The sequence below is a fragment of the Apium graveolens genome, chromosome 1, assembly GCF_009905375.1.
Source record: "Apium graveolens cultivar Ventura chromosome 1, ASM990537v1, whole genome shotgun sequence".
Taxonomy (NCBI): Eukaryota; Viridiplantae; Streptophyta; class Magnoliopsida; order Apiales; family Apiaceae; genus Apium; species Apium graveolens.
In genome coordinates this window covers 180198506-180206076 of record NC_133647.1, presented here as the reverse complement: position 1 = coordinate 180206076, position 7571 = coordinate 180198506, and positions in this window count along the sequence as shown.

Sequence of the window (7571 nt, the reverse complement as noted above, 5' to 3'; positions counted from 1 at the left end):
TAAATACTGCATGCTACACTCAGAATATTTGCCTGGTTAATCAAGCAAGATGCATGACTCCCTATCAATTGTTCAAGAACTAGAACCAACTTTAAATTTTCTTTATCTCTTTGGCTGCAAATGCTATATTCTGAGAAATCAAATTGATCAAAATGGGAAGTTTGATGCTAAAGCAGATGAAGGAATTTTTGTTGGATATGATGTTGGTAAAGCATATAGAGTCTACAATCTAAGAACCAACATTGTTGTGGAATCAATACATGTTGTGTTCGATGATAAAAAGATTGAAGGACTGCAAGATGGAGACTATCATGAGAGCCTCAAATTCGACAATGTGGAGATGGTTAGTGATGACAGTGATGATGAAAGTGATCAAGAAATAGTATCAAAGGATAATGCAGAAAAATCCACTACCAATGAAGCACAAAACTCAACATCTGTCGAGTTGCATAATGCTTCATCCGTAAAGAGGCAATCTGCTTTATCCGTCGGGAGACAACCAGCTTCATCCGTCGGTACTCTAAATTCATCATCCGTCGGGTTATCAAGAGAAGCTGGAAATCAGAATAGATCACCTATAGAAAGTTCCCCTTTCTCAAATCAAAGATCCACAAACTCAGGGGGAGGTTCTAACAATTAAAACTCAATCATACATCAAGACAACAATGAGGCCTCTTCATCTATAGCTAATCTACTTCAACAAAGGAAATGGATAAAAGATCACCCATTTGAGCTCATAATTGGTGATGTTTCTTCTAGAGTTCAAACCAGGAGAGCAACTCAAGAAAAATGTCTATACAGCAGCTTTCTTTGCAAGGAAGAACCAAAGAAGGTAGAAGAAGCTTTGTTGGATCCTGATTGGATTTTAGTTATGCAGGAGGAGCTAAACCAATTTGAAAGGAATAATGTATGGAAGCTGGTGCCCAAGCCTAAAGGAAAGATTCCAATAGACACTAAATGGGTATTCAGAAACAAGATGGATGAGAATGGCATAGTAGTCAGGAACAAAGCCAGATTGGTTGCTAAGGGCTATTGTCAACAAGAAGGAATAGATTTTGATGAAAAATTTGCTCCTGTTGCAAGACTTGAAGCCATCAGAATCTTCTTAGCCTATGCAGCCCATGCCAATTTCAAGGTCTATCAAATGGATGTCAAAAGTGCCTTTTTGAATGGAGATTTGGAGGAGGAAGTCTATGTCAGTCAACCTCCTGGTTTTGAAGATCCAAATTTTCCAGAACATGTCTATTATCTTTTGAAAGCACTTTATGGATTGAAGCAAGCACCTAGAGCCTGGTATGACACCTTATCAAAGTTCCTTTTGGAAAATCATTTCACAAGAGGTACTGTAGATAAAACTTTATTCTTTAGAAATGTAAATGGCTCTATTATACTTGTTCAAATTTATGTAGATGACATTATTTTTGGCTCCACAGATGAGAAACTTTGTAAAAAGTTTGCCAAATTGATGCAAAGTAAGTATGAAATGAGTATGATGGGAGAACTAACGTACTTTCTTGGTTTGCAAGTTAAGCAAGTTAGTGATGGAATATTCATTAGTCAAACTAAATATATTTTTTATCTTTTAAAGAAGTTTGATCTAATGGATTGCACATCTGGAAAAACTCCCATGGCCACTGCAACTAAACTTGAATTAAACACTACTGAAAAGTCTGTGGATATTTCAAGTTATAGGGGCATGGTTGGCTCACTTCTGTACTTAACAGCTAGTAGGCCAGATATAATGTTTGCTACATGTTTATGTTCTAGATTTCAGGCTGATCCTAGAGAATCTCACTTAGTAGCTATTAAGAGAATTTTCAGATATCTCAAGGGAACACCAAAACTTGGCATTTGGTACCCTAGAGATTCTGGTTTTGATCTAACTGGTTATTCAGATGCAGATTATGCAGGTTGTAGAATTGATAGAAAAAGTACAACAGGAACCTGTCAATTTCTAGGAAACAAGCTTGTGTCCCGGTTCAGTAAAAAGCAAAATTCAGTTTCTACTTCTACAGTTGAAGCAGAATACATTGCTGCTGGCAGTTGCTGTGCATAGATTTTATGGATGAAAAATCAATTGCTAGATTATGGTCTGCAAGTTGAAAGGATTCCTATTTTCTGTGATAACACAAATGCAATTGTCATCACTGAAAATCCAGTACAACATTCAAGGACAAAGCACATAGACATCAAGTACCACTTCATAAGGAAACATGTAATGAATGGTACTGTGGAACTATATTTTGTTCCAAGTGAGAAGCAGCTTGCAGATATTTTTACCAAACCACTGGATGAATCCACCTTTTCAAGGTTGGTAAGTGAATTAGGTATGCTCAATTATTCTTAAATCTTTATGAGATAATTTGCAAGTTGTAATGCAGCCAGAAATTTAATTGATTTTTCAGTCTTGGATGAAATTTTAGCTAAGTCAAAATTTACATCTCGACGGATGATCTTTAACCATCGAGTTTGATCATCCGTCGCTATACAATTTGCTAATAAAAATCAATTATTTTTCTGGAATATTTTATGACTCGACGGATAACAGTTTATCCTCATCCGTCGAATTGTCTTAATCTTAGCTGTTAATTCCCTGAACATTATCCATCGAGTATACTTATAGTTTGTAAGCATAACACGACGGATAATGGGTGGAATTTTTACAGTTTATTTTTAAACGGCTATTTTAGGCAATTTTCATTGGTTACTTTATTTTACTTTATTATTTTTAACAGTTATTTTTGAGATAGTATAAAAGCTTATTTCATTTCCATTGTTTTTCTTTTATCATTCTCAAATCAACTGCTCTAATTTCTTTCTCTTTCAAAGCACTTACTCTCTCTCTCTCTTCAAACCCTTATTCTCTAACAATGGCGCCTGTTGTTAAGATTATATCTCAAACTGGGTTTATTTATGAGAAGAACAATTTCACTGCACTAGTAAACAAGGGGATTCAGCAATCTGGTGACTATCACAAGATGATGGATTTTGTGAAGAATTGTAAGCTTAGCTATGTCATGCTGGAATCACCCATAATCTTTTGTGAAGTTGTTGAAGAGATGTGGACCACTGCTATATACAACTCAACAGATAAGACAATCACACTCACCATTAAAGGTAAGGAATTATGTATCAATAGTGATGTTATAAAAGCATGTTTCAATATTCGTGATAACACTGTGACCTCACCACACACTGACACTGACATAATCAATATGCTTAATTCAATGAACTATGCTCTTTCTACTTCTAAGTTAAGTGACATTAGGAGATTGGGCCTTAGGAAAGAATGGAGTTTTATGTGTGATGTAGTGACAAAGGTCTTTTCAGGTAAAATCGGTAATTTTGATTCAGTCAATATCTCTATGCTTAACATGCTCTACATGCTAGTTACAGATAGGTTCTATAATTTTAGTGACCTTGTTTTATTTGAGTTGGGATTCAAACTAGGAGAGTTAAATAAGAGAGGTAAGAATGTGTATTATGCTAGATTCCTTATGATGTTAGCTAACCACCTATCTGAGGGAATTGTGCTTGAGAACCCTAACAACAAATTAGATTGTTGGGTTCAAGAGAGAAGGATCATTGCAGATTTGAACAAGGCCAATCATCACAAGGAGGTGCCACTGTTCTATTTCCCTGCTATGGAAGCATCTCAGGTAAGTGAGGTAAGTTCATCTATCCCTGCTATTTTAACCTCACAAGTTTTTTTGAGTTCCAGTGTAGCTATGGCAATTGTGTCAATGACCCAACAGTTGCCTACCCAAGCTACCAAACCAGCAAAAATTTCTAAATCCAAATCAAAGAAAACCCCCTCTAGTATCTCTCAAAAGATGCAAGTTGCAAAATCCACCAAAACCAAAGAGGGGAGTGTGCAGGTGGGTAAGGCAGGTGAGGGAAGGGGTGAACATAAAAGAAACCCTAAGGATAAGGATGGAGAGTTGAGTGGTTCCCAGCCTAGCCACACTGCAGTTTTCCAACAAACTGTAGTGCTTAAAAATGATAAAAGCTCATTTCTAGCTGCATCCTCCCAAAAGGATGTAGCTATTGAACAAAGCTCTCAACCAAGAGCACAGGTCAAGAGGGTTAGGGACACAAGCTCACCCCAAACTTATGTCAGAAAGAAGAAATCTAAAACCCTTAGGGATGCACAGGGTACACACACTGTGCAAACTGGTGCTAAAGACACAGTCACTGCACCTTCACAAATTCAGTTTGATGTGGCTCCAATAAATGTGGAGTCACAGCCAAAATCTCTAGTAATAGAAGCACCTCAAACACCAAACTCACCCACAAACTCTCTAGATGTGGATATGATAAACACATCAAATCCTGATTCCCCTTCTTTAACCTTGTTGGGGAAGCCAAAATCTAGTGCAAGTGAGCATTATCTTTTACATGATTTGTTGGCTCACTTGCCAATTCTTTCAGGAACTGTTGAATCATCTGTGCCCAAAATATCATCAATCAGCACAGAGTCCACAATAGTTTCTATTCCAACTTCATTCATTTCTACTCTCTCGATGGATATTGCTCATCCGTCGAGTAGTGACTGTATCCCGATGGATAAGCTTAACATCAGTTATCTGTCAGTTAGCAAAATCACTAACCGATGGATATTCCTTGTCCGTCGAGTGTCTCTGCATCACCTCAAACTTCATTTATTTCAAGTGCAGAAGAATTAGTGGTTGTACAGTCACTATTAGGATTGAGAGAGAAGAGTGTTTTGAGTGAGAGTCTGGGTTGCTCCCAGGAAACAGGAGAGGAAATTAGTGAAACTATGCAGTCCATTTCTTCAGGACTGGCAAAAGAGAGTGAGAGGAGTCCCACCTTAGATGGTGAAGGTGAGGGTGTGAGGGTGGAGAGCCAGGGTGAGACCCTGATGCAACCAAAATGAGAAAACAAGAGAAATGCAGGTACTGTAGCTATAAGGATGGATGTCATTGCTAGTGAGTCAATGAATGTCCAGGATGCAGACAGGGAGGGACTATCTCAGAAACCTCACGCTGTTATAGATTTCACCTCCCTTGATGCTGAGGAATTTACTCACCCTGTTCCAGCTTATCAACTTCTAGCTGAACAAGGCAATGACAATGCAGAAAGGATGCTCAATCTGGTACATACCACACAGTCTATGCTAAGAGCTAAGGAAGTCGTCACAGCTTTGCCCTCTACTGCTAGTGATGTGGATTATGAGACTGGTGGTTCAGCTGATTTCTTTGGTGATGGAAGTGGGGATAGTGAAGATGAAGCAATGGACATAGGGGGAGAAGTAGGTTCCAGTTCAAGATCAGGTATGTCATCATGGGCATTTTTAAAGCACTGTGATGAGCACTACTTTAAGACAACCCTGATCCAACTAATCAATCAGACAAATACTGCTCTAGACAAGATGGATTATAAGCTTCCAGAAGCTACAATGCTTGACATCAAGAGGCAATTAAGGAAAAATTCTAATCTTGCAACCAAGATAGATGCCTTGGATACAAGAATGTCAGCCATGGAAGCATTTTTAACAGCCATTCATCTTCATTAAGCCCAACAAACAGATTTACTTCAAAAACTGGTGGCTGCTCAAACCTCCTCCTCTACTCAACTTGATGATAACAAAAAGGGGGAGAAAGGACCAAGTGAGGGGGAGAGGCTTCAAATTCAAATTAGTAAAGTAATTGTGCCTTCAATTACTATCTCAAAGCCACCAGTTACTGACAGTATAGATCTGATAAATGCAGCAGCAGCCAAAATTAGAGCAGCTGAAATGAAGCAGTTGAAACCAATCAACTGGAAGAAGATTGATGAGGATATACAAAGGAAATTTGGGCTAATAAAGGATCCAGAAAAGTCAGCCATCCATCACTCTCAAATCAAGCAGATTTCTGTGAATGAGATGAGTATGAACTATCTGGAAAGGGGACAGTCATCCTGCAACAAATCTCCAAAGGCTGAAATAATTCTGAAACCAAGGGTGAACTATCCAAAATCATCATTGAAGAACCCTTTTGATACTGTGCATGAGACACCTAAGCCTGATGAGAAGAAACTTCTGTCAAGGTCAATTTCCTTCTACAAGGATCCAGTTGATTCAGCTTTAAAAAGAAGAATTGCTAAAGTTTTCAGGAATGGGAAAGAAATATGTGTGATGGCTGGACATCCTCAATTTGCTCAAGAAAAGAGAGAAGGAAAGACAAGATTGAAGCAAGAAAAGAAGCAAGCTATTCTAGATGCCAAAAAGGCTTAGCAAAAGAAAGAGCAAACTGCTATCTTGGCCAAGCTACAAGCTGTGAAACCAACACAACAGATTCCTTCTCAGCCATCTGGAATCACTGAATCTCAAGACCCACAGAAGCAAGTTCAACAAGAAAATAAGAAATCTCCAAGAATAAAGGAATTGGCTAAAAGAACCAAAAGGAAACTGGACATTGTTGATAAGGAATTGGAGAATCAGTTTCCCAAGGAATCCACTCAAACAACAACTCAAGCATCAAAACCCTCTGTGGTATTTGAAGATATCAAGGTAATGGGTCCTTACAGGAACATTCATGGCGAACCTATTGTGCCTAAGGGTGAACCAATAGAATGGGAGAACATACCAATTCCTGAATTCAATTTGCAAATCCTTAACAAGCCAAAGAGAACAAAGTCAAGAGCAGTCAAGAAAGTGAAGTTGTCACCTCTCAAATCCAAATCTTTAGTCAAAGCTCAATCTAAAGTCAATAAGGGAGATTACATATACTTGTGTGACATCAAGGAATTCTTTGATCTAAATCTCTATCTAGATGAACTAGAAGAAGTAAGAGGGATTGATGCATACAGAAACCTACCTGAAAGGCTTGTTTTCAAGTACAAGGGAGGAAAAGAGATTCAATGGCCACTTCACAAGATCCTTCAAGAAAGCTAAGTTGTACTGATTAGGGTTTATTCATCTTTCAAGAAGAACTTTGGGTTCAATGTTACTGCAAGAAGATTGGTTCTAAAGAAGATTGAAGAACTAAGGAGTATTAGAGCTAAAGATGCACTCCCAAAGACTCTAATTATCCCTTACACAGGGAGAAGAGTGCATCTAAGGCCCTACTAGCTGATGGAGTTCATGGACGACAAAGGAGTGAGAAGATTTTTCAGATTAGAAGACCAACTGAGCATCTCTAGCAATGAGACTCTCTTGGAAATGCAAGAAAAGCTAAATCTCTCAGAATCTGATGAACTGGAATTCCACAGGCAGCTCAAAAATCAGATTGAAGAAAATAACAGAAAGCTTGGAAAGAGATCCAGACCTTCAAGGAACTAGATAAATCTACTCAGGCTAGAGGAGCATCTTGAAAATGACTCTGAGCAAAACTTTGTACATTTTATTAATTGAAGTACTTTACAGTTTTATCTATCTACTTTCAAAGTTGTATTTTTTTTGGGTGTTTTGTTATCATCAAGTATCTCTTAATTTATGGCTACAATTCCAGTAGACATAAATTGGGGGAGATTATTGTGTATATGTTGTGAACTTGATGATTTCATTAACAAAACACCTTGGTAGATTTTACTTAGTGAAAATGTAGCACTCGACATATAAGGATTAT